The sequence below is a fragment of the Sardina pilchardus genome, chromosome 10 (assembly GCF_963854185.1).
Source record: "Sardina pilchardus chromosome 10, fSarPil1.1, whole genome shotgun sequence".
Classification (NCBI taxonomy): Eukaryota; Metazoa; Chordata; class Actinopteri; order Clupeiformes; family Clupeidae; genus Sardina; species Sardina pilchardus.
In genome coordinates, this window is record NC_085003.1 from 8508676 (window position 1) to 8530079 (window position 21404).

The 21404-nt window shown below is 42.5% G+C and overlaps 1 long non-coding RNA gene across 2 annotated transcripts in view; it reads right to left on the bottom strand.

Moving 5' to 3' along the window:
• Positions 1 to 21404, bottom strand: part of LOC134094482 (uncharacterized) — a 44850-nt gene that overhangs the window by 17405 nt on the left and 6041 nt on the right. The window contains exon 1 of one of the 2 annotated variants that reach the window (XR_009940443.1): positions 546 to 1570. The exons of the other annotated variant lie outside the window; for it this stretch is intronic. This is a non-coding gene — a long non-coding RNA (uncharacterized LOC134094482). Of the gene's footprint in view, positions 1 to 545; positions 1571 to 21404 lie in introns of those variants that run through there. 2 annotated transcript variants of the gene reach the window in all.

Here is a 21404-nt window from a genome sequence, read left to right on the forward strand (position 1 = left end):
CTACTCCCCCCCCCCCCACACACACACACACAGCTCCCCCAGCAGCCCCATTACTTTCCCTCACTACTGTCTCCCCTCGATGCTGAAATGCCTTCACTACTGGGAGCCACAGCTACCTCCCCTAGCAGGGCCACGATACAGTACATGTAGCAGGGTAGCAACACAGAGGAAGCACACACACACACACACACACACACACACACATAGACAGACAGACACACACAGACAGGCTCACATAAAACACACATGCTCACATGAGTCCGTGAAACCTCTCTTAATTCATTCTGTGTGCTATCCTTTGCTTTACTCCCTTTTTTTCTGTCTTTTGTGCAGAATTGGCACCTGTCCCAGAAAGAGCTTCGGCACAGCAAAGCGGTGTCTCAGGGCAAAGTGAGAAAGAAAGGGAGAGAGCTAGCGAGAGAGAGAGAGAGAGAGAGAGAGAGAGAGACGGAGAGCAAGAGAGAGGGAGGGAGCGAGCGAAGGGGAAGACAGAAAGCAAAGGAGGAGGGAAGCACAACACTTCCAAACGTGTCGCTGGCACTCACAAAAGGCACGTCTTTTAACTCGCAGATGTGCGCGCCGTGCTCTGAGACAGAAACTCTTCCCGTCCTCGGCGGAGAGAAGACAAAAGGGAGGAAAGGGACCGAGCTGCCCGGAGTTCGCCTTCAGGAGCCCGGGCCGGGAGGCCGCCGACGGGGGCACAGCAAAGTCCAGGTGGCCAAACCTCCAAATGCCATCATGCAGCGCCACGGAAAAACCACACAGAGCTATCGCCTCCAAAAAAATAATAAACCCCGCAACATCGCCGACAAAAAAAAGAAGAAAATACAAAACACGAAGATGGATGCGAAGCGGGGGGAAAAAATAAAAAATAAAGCAGAAAAAGATCGTCGCGCGTACGCAAACGAGAACGCGAAAAACATGCCGCGGCGCCGCCGCCGACAACGTGCGTCGGAGACGATGGCGAAAACGAGCCGTGAAAAAAACATCCCAACCGTCAGATCTTGGCGCGCGAAAATGTCACGAAAATGCCCCACAAAAAGCAACTTGTTAGCAGGTTTCTGCGGGCTGCGATGCAGAGAGTTGCAGCCAGAGGGTTAAATCCAGTTAGTAGTAAAGAAACCCTCCCTCTCTGGCAGGGCCGGGCGGAGGGGAGGCCCTCTCTGTAGAAATAGCAGCAGATTTTTTTTCTCTCTCTCTCCCGCTCGCCCTCTCTTTCGTTCGCTCACTCTTTTTTTTTTTTTTTTCCTCCTGCAGAGCTCCAGTCTCCCCCTTGCGAGCGGCTGGGACTGAGAGAAGGGGAAGAGAGAGGAACGGAGCGAGGGAGACAGGGGGAAGTAGAAGAAACCGAGAAAAGAGAGAGAGAGAGAGAGAGAGAGAGAGAGGGAGAGAGAGCGCGCGCGCCAAGCAGCGAGAAAGAGTGCGCGGCAACTCAGGAAAAAGCAGGACGGGGAGAGACAGAGGGAGAGTGAAAGAGAGAGAGGGAGAGAGAGAGAGAGAAAAGAGAACGAGAGTGTGGAGGGCTAATGATGAAATAGGAGTGATCCGCTTCCTCATCATACATCCCACATGGCTTTGCACTTGAGAGAGAGAGAGAGAGAGACGGAGGGAGAGGGAGTGGGAGGGAGTAAAAAGCAGGAGAGAGAGAGGGTGGGAGGGCGTAAAGCAGTGAGGCCGGGAGGGAGGGAGGGAGGGAGGAGGAGGAGGAGGGGAAGAGTGACACAGAATCCCCTCCTCCTTCCCCCCACTGCGCAGACTCTGTGGTCTCTCTCACGCCATTCTAGCACACTACACCTTCATAATCCGAGACAGAGAAAAAGAGAAAGAGTGAGAGAGAGAGAGAAAGAGAAAGAGAGAGAGAGAGAGAGAGAAAACTTCCAGTGAAGCATGCGGCTGATGCAGTTTTCAAATATGCATGGGTGCTGAGAGCAGTTGGAAGTATTAACCCTATGTCTGGACTCTGCTCACGTTCACTGGGTACGGCAGGCTGAAAGAGGACATGTGCACAGCTACAGACCCCTGAAGCATATTCAGCGCCATGCTAAACTAGACGAGACCATCGGGGCTGAAAAAAGAAGAGCGATCGTAGCAACATGTGGTTTGCCTCTTTCTCTCTCCTTCTCTCTCTCTTTCTCTTGCTCTCTTTCTCTCTGTCTATTTGTCTTTCTCACTCTGTATTACTGACCCAAAGCCAGATATGGCCAGTTCCAGTAGCCCAGCTATTTTGGCTGGAATTCTGGCACAGTGAAACACCCGAGGCAGAAACTTTTGATTTGGATTCGACGGCCAATTCATGCAACTGGCTGGACCCATATGGTGACTGACAACAGCACAATTCAGCCCAAGTCCAAAAAATGTCAACAAATCATTTTTTTTTAATTGTTTGGACATGTAGAAAAGTGACCCCGTGTTGCAAAAAAAAGGTGGCTGCTATTGATCAACTCCCTAACACTATTATATACATGATAATACATACACTATACATTTTTGAAAATCCTACACACATCGGTGCCTCCCACTTCCCCCCCGCACGTCCATCTCCCGGGCCCCACCCACTCTAATCCCACCCCCCAGCAGTCTGCCATGTTGGAGGAGAGGAGACAAATGGCAAAAGGCAGGGAAACATTTGAATAAAAACGTCTATCAGTAAACCCTGAGACTGAGAACAGCACCGCGGCACACTACAGGAGTATTAAACCAAAGCACTAGATCGTCCTTCAGCTATCATGCTCCAAACCAGTAATTCATCTCTCTCCTCCTCCTCCTCCTCCTCCTCCTCCTCGTCTTTCCCTCTTTCTGTCCCCCTCTCTCTCTCTCTCTCCATCTCTCTCTCTTTCTCTCGCTCTCTCTTGCACACACTCTGTGTCTCCCGCCACCTTCCCTCTGTGACCAACATTTGGCTTTTTCCATTTGTGGCAGATTACTGTAACGCTATTGTAAAACAACTTCCTGCCTCTTTTGGCTTCAGCTCCAGAAAACCCATGAGGCTGGGCTCGCAGCTCAAACTTTTTTCCCCGCTCTCTCTCTCTCTCTCTCTCTCTCGCTCGCTCTCTCTTTCTCTTTCCGTCCTCAGCAAAAAATATCGGGAGTGCTAAATAAAAAGAGTGAAGGGATCTAGCAAATTGTAAAGTCTTAGTCTCCTCCTCCATTGGATTAATTTTGATTCCCATCCTCTTAACTGATTTTGCAGACAAGCGAAAAAAAAGAGGGACTGCATGCATAGCAGACAAAACAGAAAAAGAGGTGGGGGAAAACTTTCTTTGCTTTTTGATGCTTCAATCTCTTATTTCTCTACCTATCCTTTCTTCCTCTCTTTTGCTCTCTCTTTCTCTTTCTCCTGCAGTAGTGGGATACGATGCGATTGAGTCCCTGCACAGATTCATCTAACATGGCTGCCACAGGCTGTGCTTTGGGAGTGTGTGTGTGTGTGTGTGTGTGTGTGTGTGTGTGTGTGTGTGTGTGTGTGAGAGAGAGAGAGAGAGAGAGTGTGCGCACGCACTGAAAAAGCCTTTGCACTAAAATCCGTGCAGCTTCTACTTTCGGCCCGGGCGGTTCTGTTTCTCTCCCGGACTGGTGTGGGTGCTGGCCGGCACGGGAAGGCGGGAAGGACCCGAGGCCAGGCTCCACGCGCACTCGCTCTCGGCCGTTAAGGCATTGCAGGCAAAGCAATAACCTCAACAAAATGGCCACAAGTAAAATAACTCAAATGACTGTGATTTTTCTATCTGAATTGTCTGAGCCATACAATGCAAAGGGCGCACGAGCTCTGGAATGAGGAAGAACCTGACCAATGAAATGCTTTGTTAAAAACGTCACATCTCGCCACACATTTTTTAACCAATTACATCTTATTTTTAGGGGGAACAGGTTAACTATATATATATGCATATGTTGCATTGCATACATCTGGTGCATCTTTATATGTGCTTTTCAAATTTTCTCCAGGGTATCAGATTTCACAGTGGGCTCATTTCATTGTCTCTGTTCTACAACATCTTGGCTGTTTGCGCTCCATCCATTTTGAGTATGTAACCTTGCTGTGTATCCTGTTATGGTGCACTACAGTGGGTTCATCTGAGGACACAGTTTTGGTTTCAGGTTGAAAGCCAATGCCTAACAGCCTGTGCCAGCAAGATGCCCCTCTCGCTCTCGAGGACTGGCTCACATTAATACATGCTCTTTCGCTTGCTATGACAGCCCAGCTCAATGTTTAAATGACTCCAACAAGCCAAATGTATTCTTTTTTTATAAGCACAACCATGCAAACCACATAGCAATTATCAATAAGGCATTAAGGGGGCATTGATGTTGGGATGAAAAAGGGTCCAATCATAAATACAATAGAAAGGTCCAGAATAATTCATAAATGTGAGTCAGAAAATAGGTCTATACAGTAGGTGCACACAGATTCTTATGTGAGAAGAAAATCTTTCTGCAACGGCAGTCTTTGCATAAAGCAGAAGAGTAGACATATTGTTAACTGGTAAAAACCATGTGATTTCTAAACTGACTTTGAATCCTCTAAATAGACATAGCAAAAGAAATATGATGTAAGAGAAAGAAATAAACCTCGCCCGAGAGATATGGGGTTGATAGAGAGCCCCTGTTCCCTGTCCCCGTCTGTCCATGTCAGTTCATTCTTATGGAAGCCCAGATATAAAACAAAATGGCTACCCTCATCATGTGTCAGGCACACACAGCATAAGCAAAACTGCATTACCGTGTATTTATGCTATGAAACATGCAAACCTATTATGAAATAAACTGCATTCCATACCCAGATTTCTTTCATATGCTTTTTTTTTTGTTGCTGCTTTTTTTGTTTATCATAGGAAGATATTGTGAAATGCTTAAGATGCACTATAACAGTAAATATGACTATTGGGAAATAATAATAGTTTCTGTGTTATGTGCACTGATTTTGTAATATGTGGCAGTACTGTTCAAACAGTGGCATTTGACATATATTATATTACACATAGTACCGTGTAAAAGTACTTTATATACCAGCCCTCTTGTTTGTCACAAAACACCTGTCTATACAGTTATTTTTTATGTGTCAATAGGAAATATACAGAAATACACATTTCATAGTGTCCAGCACTTTGTTGTAAATAGTAAAGTATTGAGACATGTATGTCCTGTGAAAAACAGAAAATATCAAAGTAACGAACCACACTGCAGACTTCAAAACTAAAGGCCATCAACTCCCGAGTGCCAGAAGCCACTGATGAGAGGAGAATTAGAGGAGAGAGAATCGAGCCAGTCGAACTAGACCAAGGAGCTATGAGAACTGTGGTGAGCTCTCGAAAATGCTTGAAATAACATTCTTGCCGAGTTCTTTGTACAAGTGTACCTACATGTTAATTCATGCCGTTTTGAAGAGAAGGGGAGGTTACAATAATTTATTTAAATACTTGTTTTTGATTTGCTGCAATTATTGTTATTTGATAAGGGAAAACTAGGGCTTATTTTTCACAGAATCCTCACATTAGCACATTTTTTCAAAAGTAAAAATGTTGCTCGGTGGGTAGGAACTGTATTTATGTACATTCTAATCTGAATGGATTTGAATATTTTCCGTGTTCAAGGTCAAAATGAATGTCTTCATTATTATGCACCATTATTAAGTACCATTGTTTGAATGGCATTTCAATTATTCTGCTATTATTAAGCACATATTGCTAACCTTGTGCAAGATGTGCATTAAAAAATACTCCTTCTGCTGTGAAACATAAAAATATGAACAGAATGGAAATCAAGTGAGGATACTCTGTGGTCCTCTGCACCTCACCAATCGACATGATCAAAAACTTTGGACAGGAGATACAAAATGTGTTTGTACAGAGAACAACCTCTAGTAGAGGTTGAGAACAATCCAGAACAATCCAGAGAACAACCTGTTCCATTTCAATAAATCTGCACTGATCGTGTCTGGTGTTATGGAGTCAGCAATTTCAACATGCATACAACACAAAGATAGACTATATAATATAGTAAATTAATAGTATAATAATAGATTTTCATCTATTCGTTTCTATGCTAAATGAACGAACGGTGCTAGGACGTGCCGAGACAATGCTGAAGAGTGAGTGTTGGGCAGAGAGTGTTTACTTGTTTCTGCCGTGCCTCGTCCTTGCTCCGCATATTGTCTACCCGAGCAGAGGCGCCCTCAGAGCCGGGGACATTTGGGGAGAGCCAGGACACGTAACTGGGGATGCAGTTTGTTTATCTCCGAGTGGCCAGTGTTTGTAGCAACAGGAAGTGCAGAGGAAAAAGCCGGGGGAAGGAACCGCCAGGCGAGGCAGCCAGGCAGCCAGCCACCCGGCCCTGCCGAACAGAACAGAACAGAACAGAGCAGAACAGAACAGAGTGGAGGAGAGGAGAGGACAGAGGTGTCTGTTCTCACTCACTCACTCCCAAGCAAGGCTGGCGAGAAAAAGTCCATTTATCTAGTGGCCCAGGCCACAACGCTCATTTCTTTGGGTGAAACCCCCTCCACTGCCACCACCACCACACACACAACACAAACGCAGACACATACAGTATGACTTCCTTTTGTTTTTTTCCAGCTTACAGCTTTAAAGGGCCCCTATTAAGGGCTCTAAATGGGAGCTGCCGCACGACTTCAAGGAGAGGGACTGAGTCTTTGAGGTGGTCTTCCTAAACCCCCGCACGTGTCCAAACAACTACTCTATTACGCCCGAGACCCATGAGGGCTCTCCCCCATTGGAGCCTGGACAAAGGCCATGACCCCGGGGTCAAAAGTGTTACTTGGGAGGCCAGTTAGGTCTGGCGGAGAGACACAGCGGCTGTTTGCTTTGACAAGGTAAAGATTGCTAACAGATTAACTAGTGCCGATTAGGGGAGGGCGGCCTCCGTGGGAGTACCCTAAGGGCCCTGGGCAGCACTCCTTGTTAGGAACAGCGTAACCCTTGACCTCAGGAGTCAGCCGAGCATGACCACTCTCACTTGCTTGCTCCGCGAGCGCAGCCCGCTTAGGGACTGAACGGGCACAGGTTCCTCACACCCTGCCGACGACGCACATCACTGGCTGTGATTTCTCAGGTGTTTTTAAAATCAAATCAAACGGTCACCGTTTATTTATGCTTGACAGGGTATATCGACAAATATTTTGACAGCATTTTCATTCAAAGATAGTGGAAAGTAGAAGTAGTAATGCAGAGAGATTTATTTGTAAGGTCATACACTAAGCAATGAGACAGCATGACTGCTTTGGAAAGGCCAATGGGTCATATTACTAAATCAAGAGTTTTAAAACTTATGTAAATAATCCATAATAATTCAATATTTATAATTTAACAGAGAAGATTTATACATTTTCTCAACTTCCTACCTCCGGCTCCTCTGAGTAATGTATCCCAACTGAAATAATCACCATACAGAGACAAAAATTGTTCACAGTAAAATATGAATCATTTGCATTTGTAATTTAATTCTGAGCTGTAATAAGCAACACTAATAATTATAATTGTGGTCTGAACATTTTCAACGCGTATTGATTTTATTGGCCACCGAACTGCGCCTGCGCACATTTCATGAAATGGGGGAGCTGGATAACTTCAGCATCACAAAATGGAGGACAAAAGGCTAATGTAGTCTACTGTAGATACTGCAGCAGATGAGGATTTCCTTTTTATTGGCTTGGCTAAGTTATTTTGAGATACCAATCTTAAAATGGATCATACTGTTGTTTTGTGAGTGTTTTGTAATATCTGAAAAATCTATAAAAGCCCATAGAAATAAAACAGCTGCATAATGTTATCAGAAGTTTAGTTTGAACCGAACACATCAAAATTAACCCTTGACATGATATAAACATTGTATGTAAATTGTATTATGTATTTTGTCAAGACAAAATGTTTCAGCATATATTTTAATATACAACTGGTATTAAAAAAACCAACTCTACTCTAATTGTTATGTGCTATTGAATACATTAATAAGTGCATAGGGCAACTTTGAGATAAAATCTCCCTTCTTATAACTTTATATAGTGCCATAAGGTGAAGAAACATCTAAAGAGGGAATTCCTGACAAAACCTGGGATGAGAGGGAACTCTAGGGGGAACTCCCTGAAACGAATATAAGGACGTGGTAATGGTAAGACTCCATTTTAGCACAATTTGAAATAGGAAAAGAAATACATTTCAGTATTGACTTGTGTGGCATGTACAGGATATGACCAAAGGGCATCCCAAATCTTTATTACAATTTCTGCATGTTTCATATTTTTAGATCAGTCATTCAGTCCTACCATTGGCACTGATTTTATATTTCTTAACCAAAGTTTACATAATTATAACGAGCTCAAAATAATTCAAATTTTCTAATAATTCTAATTTGCCTATGTTTAGAAACATTTTAAGCTATCTTCTAAAATTTGCTGGTTTAAATTGCAAAGCAATCCCCATCCCCCCCACCCCCTACACATACACACACACACACACACACACACACACACACTTGTTATGCCATGGCTGGTTTAAATTGGTGACGAACGCAGAATAACCATTACTTTATATTATTTATTTATTTTGATTTTCTTTGATAATGTCTTCTTCTTTTCAATTAACAGCTTTATTTAATATACTATATAGAGTATAGAAACATTTGATATATCTTATAGGAGTTGAAAAGAATACATTTTATGAAACACTCTTTAAGTGTAAACTAATATTTATAACTGTTCTGTTATGTATTTATGTAAAACATAAAAGAATGAATTCCACAATAAGGATAACCAAAAATGCATTTCATTTAATCACCACTGGAAATTACCAAATGAAGTGATGACCTCATATATAATAATTGTATCTCAAATTATGCATTTATGTCATTTAAGTGATTTCGTAATATACACAACGCATGTACGTTGTTTTTTATGGAGGGTTTTGCTTTTTAAATTTATCTTCCTTTCTCTTTTTCTGTAAATGTATTTTCCTCTCCAGCATTGCTATTTCATATGGAGTATGTAGTGTGCTAAATACTTTTCAGCATCAGATTTATGGAACCATATTTCAAACACTTTATGTACCAAATTCATATCTGTATTTAATTAAAATGAAACATCTCAAGCTTTGTGTGTCTGTGTTACTGTATGTTGAGAGGAGAGGGGATGGAGAAGAGACAGAGGAAGAACAAGGAGTAAAAGGAGAAAAAGAGCAAGAAATTCAAACTGACCGAAATGCTGTGACGAGTCCCTAAAATATATATTGATCCACTTGAGCAGTACGCAAAACCAGCACACAAGCTACTACAATATGATAAACACTAAAGAAGACAATTTGGGGAATCTGCATTCATTACGTTACATTTTCAGCACTTCACAGTATTTCTCTATTTCATTTTTTCACTGTGTGCTTAATGTTATCATGAAGGGTGAAAATATCTATACTTTGTTCTGACAAAACGATCGAATGAAAATCTTTTCTTACCATTCCAACAAGTTGCTTCAGGTAACCCCGAACACTAAATATGTTTATACACAAAATCTGACAAGTGACAAGAGAGCATTTGGCCGAAACTCACCAGACAATTTCTGCAACTTAAAAAAAAAGAAGAAAAGAAATCTTGCATGGATGTGCGCAGCAAAAACGTTCTGAGAAGGAAAAATGTTGACTTGTGTGCGTCAGAGTGCCGAGAGTTGCTGTATGAGCAGGAGAGAGACCTCCGGGCACCTTTAGCAGGCTACTCGGGGACAGGACTGGAGCAGCAGACCAGCTGCAGCTCTGCCACCTCGTCCAGTACAGGACAGACAGACACACAGACAGACAGACAGACAGACAGAGAGGAGAAGAGGTAGGGGAGAGAAAACATAAGGGAGGAAGGGAAAAGGAAAAGCTTGACTAAAGACTGCCTGCTCACTTTACTAACTGATAATCAATAGCTTCACTTCTAGTTTCACCCCCCCCACACACACACACACACACACAAAGTAAACAGGCTTTCTTTCTCCGCCTAAACTTTTTAAAGTGCACAAGACATAATCAGTAGTCTGTGTATTCCATTTCATTACAAGCATTTGTAAAATACAGAAAACATTTAAGGCTGCCTTTTGCACCAATCATTTATATGATCAAAACTCAAATTCATACTAGCTTCAAAGGATGAACGTAAACTGTAAAATGTAAAATGATCAACTTGTTTCTCTTTTGTTAGGAATTCTGAACTTAATAACTATCGAAAGTGATTTGAATGTCTCTGGTCTTCTGGTCCTTCAACAACAAAGTGGTCACAACACCAATGTAATCTTATGAAGAAGATATAGCTGTGTGACTGCTATTCTGAGATGAAGACATGCCAGAATGTCACCTTAACACTGGAACACGGTACGCGTTCCAGTCGAACCCTGCACACCCAGATCTCCTCTAACCCTCTCTGTGCGCATGCTATAGTGCCAGACAAGACTAACATGTGCAAAGAAAACCAATGATGTCAGTTAATGGTAAATATCGATATGTATGTAACATCATAAATGCTATATTATCCCAGCACTCATCCTCCTCTCTCCAAAGTCTAAAGAAACTGTCACTTTGTCAATTCATGTTTGATTCAAATTTGTATTTAGTCAATCTGTGGCATCTTGAATTGCCAGGCCACATGACATTAACAGCCACATAAAATGTGGATGCAATTAACTATATCCGTTAAGTATTCTTCTTTTTAAAATGTCATCTTCCCATCTGAAAAAAAAAACATATTCTTTTCCAAGTATTTATGATGTACTTTATCTGTCAAGGAAAATGACAGAGCGTTTTGCAGTGTCTAAATAACAACCATTTTACAGAGAAATATTCTTTCATTACAAGCTTCCCCCACTGCTATTTATCACTGTGTGACAGTGGAAATCTCAAGAGTGCTGTGTTTCAAAGACTTTTCATGTGGTTAACAAGTAACTTCAACACGATTCTGTGGTTGTTGTCCATGGTGCATTTCTGAATGACAATATGTAGAGGCGAAACATATGAAATAAAAGAACCAGAATCATGATATATTGATTGAATACGAGAAATGTGCTGTTGATTTTATCTGCGCCTCTTTGTGTTATTGAACGAATATATTACTGTACAGACATGCATGCCTGATTATCGCAATGAGGGAATATTTTCCTTAACCTTTGAGCTCCCAGTACTAGTGTGAGTAGTGCTATGGTAAACATATCCTGCTTTACACAACTTTGTGCGTTCATCTGCAGACTTTAATGTGCATATATTTTTTTTACAGTATGTCTTTAATGGATGCTTTAGTTGCCTTTTCTTAATCGTTCAAGATAATGAAAGTCTTTCCTTATCAAAGACAACTTCGACTCTTCTTGGATGTTCAAATCATGTTAAGACTGAAATTAGGAAACTACACTGGCCGTGCAATGGTGCCTCTAGCGCATGTGGCTCTCTCACATCATTCATTCTGTTATGGTGTTCACAAAGTTGTGCGTTAAAGTGCATGTACTGCATTGTAATAAAGTGTTACTTTAAAACATCTGACAAGCCCAAAGTGGATTTTGGACTATCGTCCAGTCTGACAATGGTCTACATAAAAATGTTGTTTTAATCATTTTGTGATTTTATTGTGGTTTATTCGAGGCTCTATGTTTCACAAGAACACGAGTTATGGCAAACTCTACATTGTTATTATAGACCACAAGTACTAAAATAGATGTATAGAAAATAAAAAATATATATATAGATAGATAGATATACACTATCTTTTGTTTTTAATTAAAATACAGATACTCATTGTTTTAGAACTTGTGTACGGGCCGTGAGGCGCCACAGTCTCGGCACTGTGCTGCAGTTTTTCAGCATGGTGGTAAGGGTGGGGCAGCACGGTCAGCTGGTCCCTTCTCAAGCCTGATGCCGAGTTGAGACTGAGGTCACATGCGGTCAGATATGCTGATGTGACATATGACACTGGTCATATACTCTAGAACACTCCAAATTTAATTTGCTTTCACACACACACACACACACACATACACACACACACACACACACACAACCCAACAAATCACAACAAATCTTTGACCATGGCTGAAGAAGACGCGCTGCACTGTGCGTATTTATCCGGAATTACTAATAGGAGGATATAAATTCCTATATGAAAATATCACCCTAAAGTCTCAAATCAGTTTGGGGAGTATGCTGCACAATCTTCTGATCTGAACAACTCTACTGGGATCAAATGAGAGCGCATCTAGAAATTCCACCGTTGAACTTTTGCTGAAAAAATACCTGAGGTGCTTCTAAAGTGTTTTACAGACTCAACTGTGGTAAGCTGTAAAAGCCGTATGCCAGCCCCGACTGAAAGCGTATTGCATGTTCATAGTGCCCCAGCACAATGGAATGACCAGAGTGGCCTGGTCTTTGCGGACTGGACCCTGGGGTGCTGTGCTAATGTGCCAATAGGGGCCATGCCCTCTGACCCCTGTGCTCTCACTACCCCTGCCAAAGAGAATTGGGGCAGTCCTACTATCGGCCTCTCTCTCTCTCCTTCTCTCTCTCCTGCTCATTCTCCCAAGTAATCAAGCACACACACACACACACACACACACACACACACACACACACACACACACACACACACACACACACACACACACACACACACACACACTCCTCTTTTCTCTCGTCAAGAACATATTAACTCTTTCTCACATGCTTACAGCTCACTCTCTCTCTTTGTTTATGCCTCTTTCTTTCTCTCTCTCTCTCTCTCTCTCCCTTTCTCCCACCCAGTGTCTCCTTCTCTCCATCCATCTGCTCCTGGGGGCTGGCGCTCCTGTGGATGAGTGCGTGGGGAGCGGAGCGGGGAGGGTGGAGTAGGGTGGTGAGCTGGCACCGTGCCAATCACACTGCAGTGCCCCCTGCAAGTCACAGATCCGTCAAGGACAAACGGCAAGGGAGGAGGGGGGGGGGGGGCCCTCCGACAGACCGGTGGAGTAGGCTAACAGGCTACAACACACATGTCCTAAAGACTGAAACATGAACCCAGTGACCCCTGTGAGTTGTCCATATTTTTCAATTTGGTCGGGATTCCTGCCCCATCAGTGCTCTCTCTCTCTCTCTCTCTCCTTCTTTTATTAGATTTTTTTTCCCCCTTCTGTTTTCTGTTGTTGCTTTTCGTTGCTTTTTTGTACAGCGTTCATGGCGAGGGTTCACGGCCGACGGGACTGTGGCGTGAGATGCAGAGAGAGAGAGAGGGCTGCTGGGATTGAGAGGGTGTGCTGGCTGGGGGAGAGGGGATGGGGTGGAGCCAGGGCAAGGAGTGTGGACGGTCATGTGCGCCAAGCCCGTGACAAAAGGGCCTTTTATGTGCAGCGTATGCAGATAGAGCTGCCTCCTTTGTGTCCAGACTCGAGATCCCATGGCCGGGTCTGCGTCTGTTTCGGCAGAGGGGGGGAAAGAGGTGGAGGGGAGAGGAGAAGCAGTAGGAGCAGGAGCAGGAGCAGGAGCAGGAGGAGGAGGAGGAGGGGCAGGAGGTGGTGTGCCCCCCCCCCCCCCCCTTCTGACCACACATCTCTGGGACTGGCTGCCGAATCCAAGACCCATGGAACTAACAGCAACCAGCACAACTACCAACACCCATTTTTTTTTTTTTCTTTTTAAACCCTCCAAACCCGCACTAAATGTGATAATTCACTTCCAGCTGCTCATAACTGCGTTGGATGGTACAGAAAGGCACATAACGACAGTGAAATCTAACGTTTCCCACAATGAAAAAAAAATGAAAAATAAAAAATCCCAACTGCCAGCGGCGAGGGTGAACGAAATGGAAGACGCGAGCGTGCTACAGTATACTGCGGCCTGCCATCGCAGGCAGTCCTTGGGAGAGCGGGCCCGGGACTGCGGCACAAGTGCCACTGCTTGGGCCTGGCCTTGGCTGCTGCTCCCAGCTGGAGGAGGAAAAGCAGAGCTATTCATCAGAGCTGGCCTCGGCTCGCTCTGTTGGCCCATGTGTGCGGACCTCTCTCTCAGCCACAAGCTGATGTGGAAAAGATGGAGGATCCAACACTGCATCATCATTCCTCTCTCTCCCTCTCTCTCTCTCTCTCACGCTCACTCTCTCGCACTCTCTCTCTCTCTCACGCTCACTCTCTCGCACTCTCTCTCTCTGCTCTGTCCCTCTTTCTCTCCTGTTAACATTACACTGTCCAGTGTCCATTATTGGTTTCCTACTCATAAAATTATCATGGTTTTCAGGTTTTGCCACATCTGTGGCACAATTGCATTTAATGACGATCCCATGTATTAGAAGGAAATGATATGTGACGCCACAGACAATTTTTGGAGTTTTGCTATTGCCATTAATCTGTGTGAATATAATGACGTGACAGAGCCTGGACATGGAAAATAAGGAAATAGATAGTCATGTGTGGCAGCCATGGACTGGCAAAATACTGATCACAGGGGGACCAATTAGTCAGATACCGTGAGGTACTGTCTCTATGTAAATACTGCAAATGTGTCACTAGTTACTCTTTTAACTTAAAAGATGCTTAAAAGATGCACCTATTCTATTATCAGTGACGTCCACTAACACTTAGCCTTGTTCGAGTGAAGACACCTTTCATTGATCCTCCACATACAAACACATTTGTTGATCTGGAAACTATCACAAACTCTTTCTCTCTCTCTCTCTCACACACACACACACACACACACACACACACACACACACACACACATGATTAGAGGGACAAAGCGGAGGTTCAGTAGAGGTGATCGCTGCTGACTGTCAAAGCACCGCCTCTCTCCGTGCCAGGAGTAAGGACTTGGCACACATCACGCCGCCGCCATCTTAGCCAAAGCTTGCAGTCCATCTCACCAATGGAAGTGCTCTCGTCCTTAATGTTACGCATTCAGCCACAAACAAGACACAGAGAAAGAGAGCGGGAGAGCAAGAAGGGGTGAAATAAAGCATTTCTTTTTGGTTACGTTCGTTTTTTGTTTGGCCATTTGTGTGAGGTTTTTTTTTTTTGTCTGCAAGAAAGCGAAAAGCACCAGGAAGGAAAGTGGGGTATTGTGGGAGTTTGAGGGGAGATGGAGGTGGTCGTGCATAATGAGAGAGAGAAAGAAATAATGAATGAATGAATGAATGAATGAATGATTGAAAGAAAGAGAGAAGGAAAGAAAGTAAAGTGAGGGAGGAACGAACAAGGGAAAGACAGAAAAGGAGAGATGGAGGAGGTAAGTAAGAGAAAGAGAGAAATAAAGGAATGACAGAACATTCCTTGGCATGTAGGAGTTTTCCAGCCTACCTCAATTGACCTGTAAACCGTTGTGACTGGAAAAGATGCAAATGGCACAGACTGGCTCACACAAAACACTGCAAGCTATTCAAATGAGAACCCAACCAAATGACAATGGCAAGGGTGAATCTACAGTCTGGGGGCTCAGTGGATATCAGTAAAGGCCAAGAAAGTCATAAGCCTCCCAAGAAATCCACCAATGGGCCAGCTGCACTTTGACTGCATGCTCTTTTTTTATCAAATTATATACAACGCAGTGCCGTACACAGACATTTGTTTGTGTTGAATAACATAAATCAATGCCGAAGATTTATTGATTTCTGAGTAACATACGCTCTTGTTCAGTTCGTTTAGTCTTACACAGCAGTTTTAGGAGTAGTGAGTAGCCAACTTTGGTTGTTCTTTGGAAATGTCTTAGTTGACTGTCAAAGATCCAAGACATCCACCATGATGAGGACCTGATTTACTTACGCAAGGTTTGCAAAACCTAGACTCCGCAAAAAAAAAAAAAAAATACACATTTTGTCCTAATTTATTTTTAAGCACTCAAGGTAATGTCTACTTACAATTTACCTGAAATATAAGTGATATTTCGCAGTTTCCTGCTGAAGTATGTGTTTACTGTATTATGTTAGTCGAAAGTACAGTAAGAACTGAGCTGATAGCATTTCCTGCAGAGCAGAGGAGCTCAACTTGCCTCATGAGAGGGTAACTACACACCCAGGATATCAAAGCCCTTTGACAAATTTTAATGGGTGTACACTGCCTTTTCAGTTAGGCCCCAAAAAAACTTAAAAGATGAAAGAAGCTATTCACATAATCAGCAGACATAGTCACTCCTCTGTGCTGTGCTCTACAGTGACCTTGGAGCAGACTCTCAAAAAACCGAACCCAACCACAGAGTTGAGACAAACTCGGCACTCGAAGGATGTCAAAACAACACCACAGATTTCAAATGTATAAGGCATCATTTCAAATATCAACCATTAATCATAACCATCAATCAAAAGACAAATGTTGGATGGTCAGATATTGTTAGAGATGTGGGGCTTAACAGCGGCTTTGACTTCATCAGGTAGCCTAGATATATCCATCTGTGATGAGGCCTACTCCACCATTTTCATATTTCTATATCCTCTGCAACTGGCAAGGAGTGTGAACTGTTCAAGTGGACCATGTGGTGCAGTGCTGTTGACTGTATCTGGGGAACACGTGCCTGCCCACACACAGGGGGCCTCAGGTCACCTAAGGTACCAGGGATCATTCAGAACACAAGAGGGGTTGGCAGCACTGGAGAAAGACCGATCAAGGACAGTCTTGTCTGAAAGAAACGCACAGACACAGAGCACGAGCATTTCTCTTCAAGTAACCCGCCTGTGACAGCTACAGAAGTACCCCCCCCCCCTCCGCCCCCTCAAAAAAAAAAAAATCTAGTCCATCGCTTTTCAAAGCACACTGAGTAGAGTGTGACACATCTCATCTGTAATCAAATATGTACTGATGGTGGGCTCTGTAAAATCCTGTGTGTCACACACCGCATTCACAACTTGAATGATGCAAGGTACGAACAATTACGGAAAAGCGCAGGGCGGGGCATTTCTCATTCTGATAAATGTGACTGTTGGCCGACCGAGGCCGATCGACTTTCAAGGCCCTCAGGAAAAAAATGGTTACAGCAGGGTTGCTTGCCAAGCCTCACAAAATGAGGTAAATGTTGCATATCTAAAACTGTTCACAAAATGGAATAGGAATATGACACTATCATTAATCCGTCAGTTCACTACTCAAAAAATGAGACGAGATGAAGCAATATGAGAAACAAAATACGGCGATGAGCCTCTATATTGATGCAGAACATGATGTCATGACAGCTTTTAAAATGTCTCCAAGAGACAAACCCATCACCATAATCATCAGCAAAGTCAATAGAATACTGTGCGTTTCCATGAACAAGTCATTGCGTCTTCTAACACGAGACCGCTAGAAAAGGTACCCTGGCCTAATATTTTGATTTGATCAAAGTAAGACAGGCCATGTACCAGGCTGACTGAAGGAGTTGGTGCCACCTGATGGCTCAAGGCTAGCACACAAATAAAAGCTTACTTAGGACAGTATTACCTCAATCTCTCATCTCATGGGGCACATTTTGGCCCCATCTCTCAATGACCACTTCCAATGCTGCTATATTCTGCAGTGTCTAGACCGGCATGTTTCTTTCAACAGTGAAAGGCCTTTCAACAGATGCTTATTAAGTTCTGTGTAAGTCGATATGTTTACGGTTTTGGACATCATAATCATACGGGACTCGATGACATGTTGGACTAGATGACAGTATGGTAATTGTAAAATGCAATATACAAATACGGAAAAAGTTCTTTAAAGAAAATCTATATATTTGTATACCTTTATATAGTTTTATGTTCCCTCTCCTCTGGCTTTCCATAAAATTGGTACTGAAGTGTAAATTAATGAAATTAAATACTATCAACATTCCAACTAATAAACATCTAAAATTCAACTAACAAATGCCATAGATCAGCATAACACCTATAGGCCTAGATTCCCAAATATTCTCGACCTTCAAAAAAAAGTGAAAATGCAATTACTAAAAACTTTCACAATATCCACACAAATTTCATAAATTCAGTAACCCATATCAACACCAAAATAATATACTTATACTTCTACTGTAATAAACTACAATACAACTTTTTGTTAAACAATCCAGTCATGCTGCAGTAAACTCTCAGGATGTGATACAGTATGCTGAGGTCTATCAGGTAATTTCAGTCATTTCAGTTCATTTCAGTCAGTCCAGTTTATTATGGTGGTCTAGCCTAATCTCCCAATACAGGTGCATCTAAAAAAATAAATGTAAAAAAATACTGTGGAAAAGTCCATTGCCCTTCCCAGACAGAGAGATTTAAAGCTCAGGAAACCAATGACTGTATTTTGGCTTAATTACTGTAGCTGATCAGATCTCTTCTCAGATCGACATTTCTGTATTATAAATTCTTTATTCTAATATTTTCAGATGGCATTGTGTAACTCAACAAGATTTGAATAATAAAGATTCAAATTAAAAAAGCTTGTTTTTACTCATCACACTAGATGCATCATACTGTATATCTATGATGAATCTAGATTATATGAAAGTTTCACTTTTAAAAATAAAAATAAAAAACTTTTCCAAGATATTCTGGGGTTTTTTTTAGATGCACCTATAGCCAGTACAAAATAGGAGAGCAAAACATGTACACAAGAAATGACTCCCAATCTCTTGGGAACCTCCGCCTCCAATTAGATTTAGATATTCAAGCTGTTTACTATCACACATCCCTCATTCTAGCATATTGAACCCACTTACCCACTTGCTGCCCTCTGACGCACCATTATCAGCAGACAAATCCAGCACACTATTAGCCTTAGGGCTCACAGTTAGATATTGATGGCTCGCTTACCAGTTGGGCTTTGTTCCAGACCGTTTCTCTGTGTCTTTCACTATTCATCGCAGACATCCACAAAATATGCATAAATGACCACGAGTGACAGAATATAATATTCCAGGAGCTTTGTCTTTTGTTTTGCCCTCCCCATTCTTTTATCTATGATTTCGGAAAAACTCGTCCGTGGAAATATGCCACTATCATACTACTACTTGCTCTAGGGCAGTGGCAAACTCGGCAACAGAACAAAATAAAAAATTATGTAAATGCGGTTGATTAATTTCCCTTTTTTCCCGCTGTTTATTGGCTTTGGTTGGTTGGTCAGATCAGAACTGAATTCTCACTACAAATGCATTCATATTTTTTAAGGAAAAATCCTGTCCCACCTGCACCCCCACACCTATCATACAAATGGTATTGAAGATTGAATTACATATAGTAGTATAGCTTCATTTGACTTGCCAGTCATTCAAATACATCAAAGCACTTACTTTTCCCCTTTTCTGCTACTATTGACGTTACAAACACATTGGGGCCATGAAAAGAAAGGAATCATCCTTTCAATGCTTTTACCATACCCTCTCTGCTGTAATTGAACCCCTTTTGACCGGTCCAAGTCCCTTCTTCTTTCACTTTGACCGCAAGCAATACATTCGTCAGTCAGCCACTACCTCACACTTGACCTCTGTGCAGTGTATGCACAAAAGGCTGGGTGTTGGTCATTGTTTAGGGGAGGGTTCAAGCTATTTGCACTGCCTAGACATGTGCAACTTGAAGACTGTGGAAGTAGTTAAGACACTACAACGAAATTCATCACAAAACAGACAACTGAAAAACAGGCCCATTTTTGTAGATCTATGTCTATATACTGGTCAAACGATCTAAAAAGGTGCAAGTTAAATATTTTTACTGCTTTAGGCGTAGTCAGATAATACAAAATCCAGATTTAGTCACACCAAAAATATATCAGTCCTTGAAATGTTGCCCATGTGAAAAGCCCAGATGTTTTGTTAAGAACAGGTTAGTCTCTGGGCAATTGAGGAAACTGTAAACATATTTGAATGATTGATACTGTTTTGAACAAAAAAATGTACAATCTGAATATAAGTCAATTAGCCATTCAAGTAAAGTATTTATAATTACTGCTTAACAAATGTTATTTTAGAAGGCACTTTTTACAATGAACTCAATTGAGTGGTATTTGTTGCTGTCATGTGACCTACATTTTATTATTTTTAAAAAGTAGCTTGAAGCTTTTTCCTGGGTAGATTTACAGTAGTTGACCAAACTAGAATTTCCCCTAGTGTAGCTTTGCTAGCTCAACTTCTTTCAGTGTGAGGTGATAGCTTTCAAAGCAGCTTTCCCCGCACTAGCTATCAAGGCCAAGACCAATCACTGTAGCCCTGAGATTCACAGCTGGGGCAGAGGTCTCATGCGCACAGCCAGATCCCTGTTGGTTCTGGTGAGGTTGTCAGTGGGAGCACTGAACTTGCGCTGTGTGTGTAACCATGGCAACAGACAGGTGGTGTCTGGGTCATGGGGTATAAGCGACCAGGCCTTGGGGCGTTCTGTCAGTTGATAAATATCTGGCACGCTGCATGCACCTTCTGTCAGAGGTGGCCATGGCCACTTGAGCACCGGTCAAACATAAACACATGTGACACCCCTCTCCCCCCGTCCACCTGTTTGTTACTGTTTAAGAGTAGAATCTCTTTAGACTATGACACACTGAACACGGCAATCAAATATACCTAGCTTAGCAGCATGTCTGAAATGGTCATAAGAAACGGAGATACCTGCTGACTAATGGATGGAGAAGCATGCTTTGTCAAGAATGACGCCATACGCCATGCACGACATGCAATTAAATACGTTCAATCTAACATTTCATTTCAACCTTCTCCTAGAGAATATTAATGCATTTATACTGAATTAATCAATATAGCTTATGAACTTGAGGATAAATGATACATATTTGAGACATATCTGCTCTTAAATTTTCAGTGGAGTGGCTATACTCATCCTGCAATCTACATAGCCATGACAGATCAGGAATAAATGAACTGGGCAGGCTCTATTTCAGGCCACAGACCTAGAGAAGACTAGCAGTATTTGAACACCATCCAAGATGGGTCGGACAAATTAAAAAGAAATGACATTTTGACTTTACTAAAAAAAAATGACAAAAGATGAACTCAAAAACTGACACATCAAATATTAAATATTCTCATTATGATGGCACTCTCTTTTCAAAAGTCATCATATATGTAACTTCAAGGGGGCAGAGAGAAAAGACAAGGCAAAACTGTGTATTGCTTTTACTGCACACAGAGTTAAAGACCAAACCCCCAAAATCTGCACTTGATTATTTTGCCGTGTCTCTCCCTCCGTTTGCCAATGTCCTCCACAGTTGCTATGAGACACCACAGCTGAGGCCAAGGGTTTGACATTTCATTACAAGGGGAACAAAAGCAAACGCAGCACATTAGGCCAACCGAACCCAGCCGCCTCACACTTAACAGACAAATCACACCCTCTCAGATTGGAAATGGCTCCATCTGAGCCTTCCTATTCTCTACTTTTATGGGCCAGATGATACACATAGCCAAAACTGGGAAACAGAACAGCCAGAAGCCAATTGCTGGATAATTTAACACTTATTTTAATATCCTTCCCTGTCCCCCTTT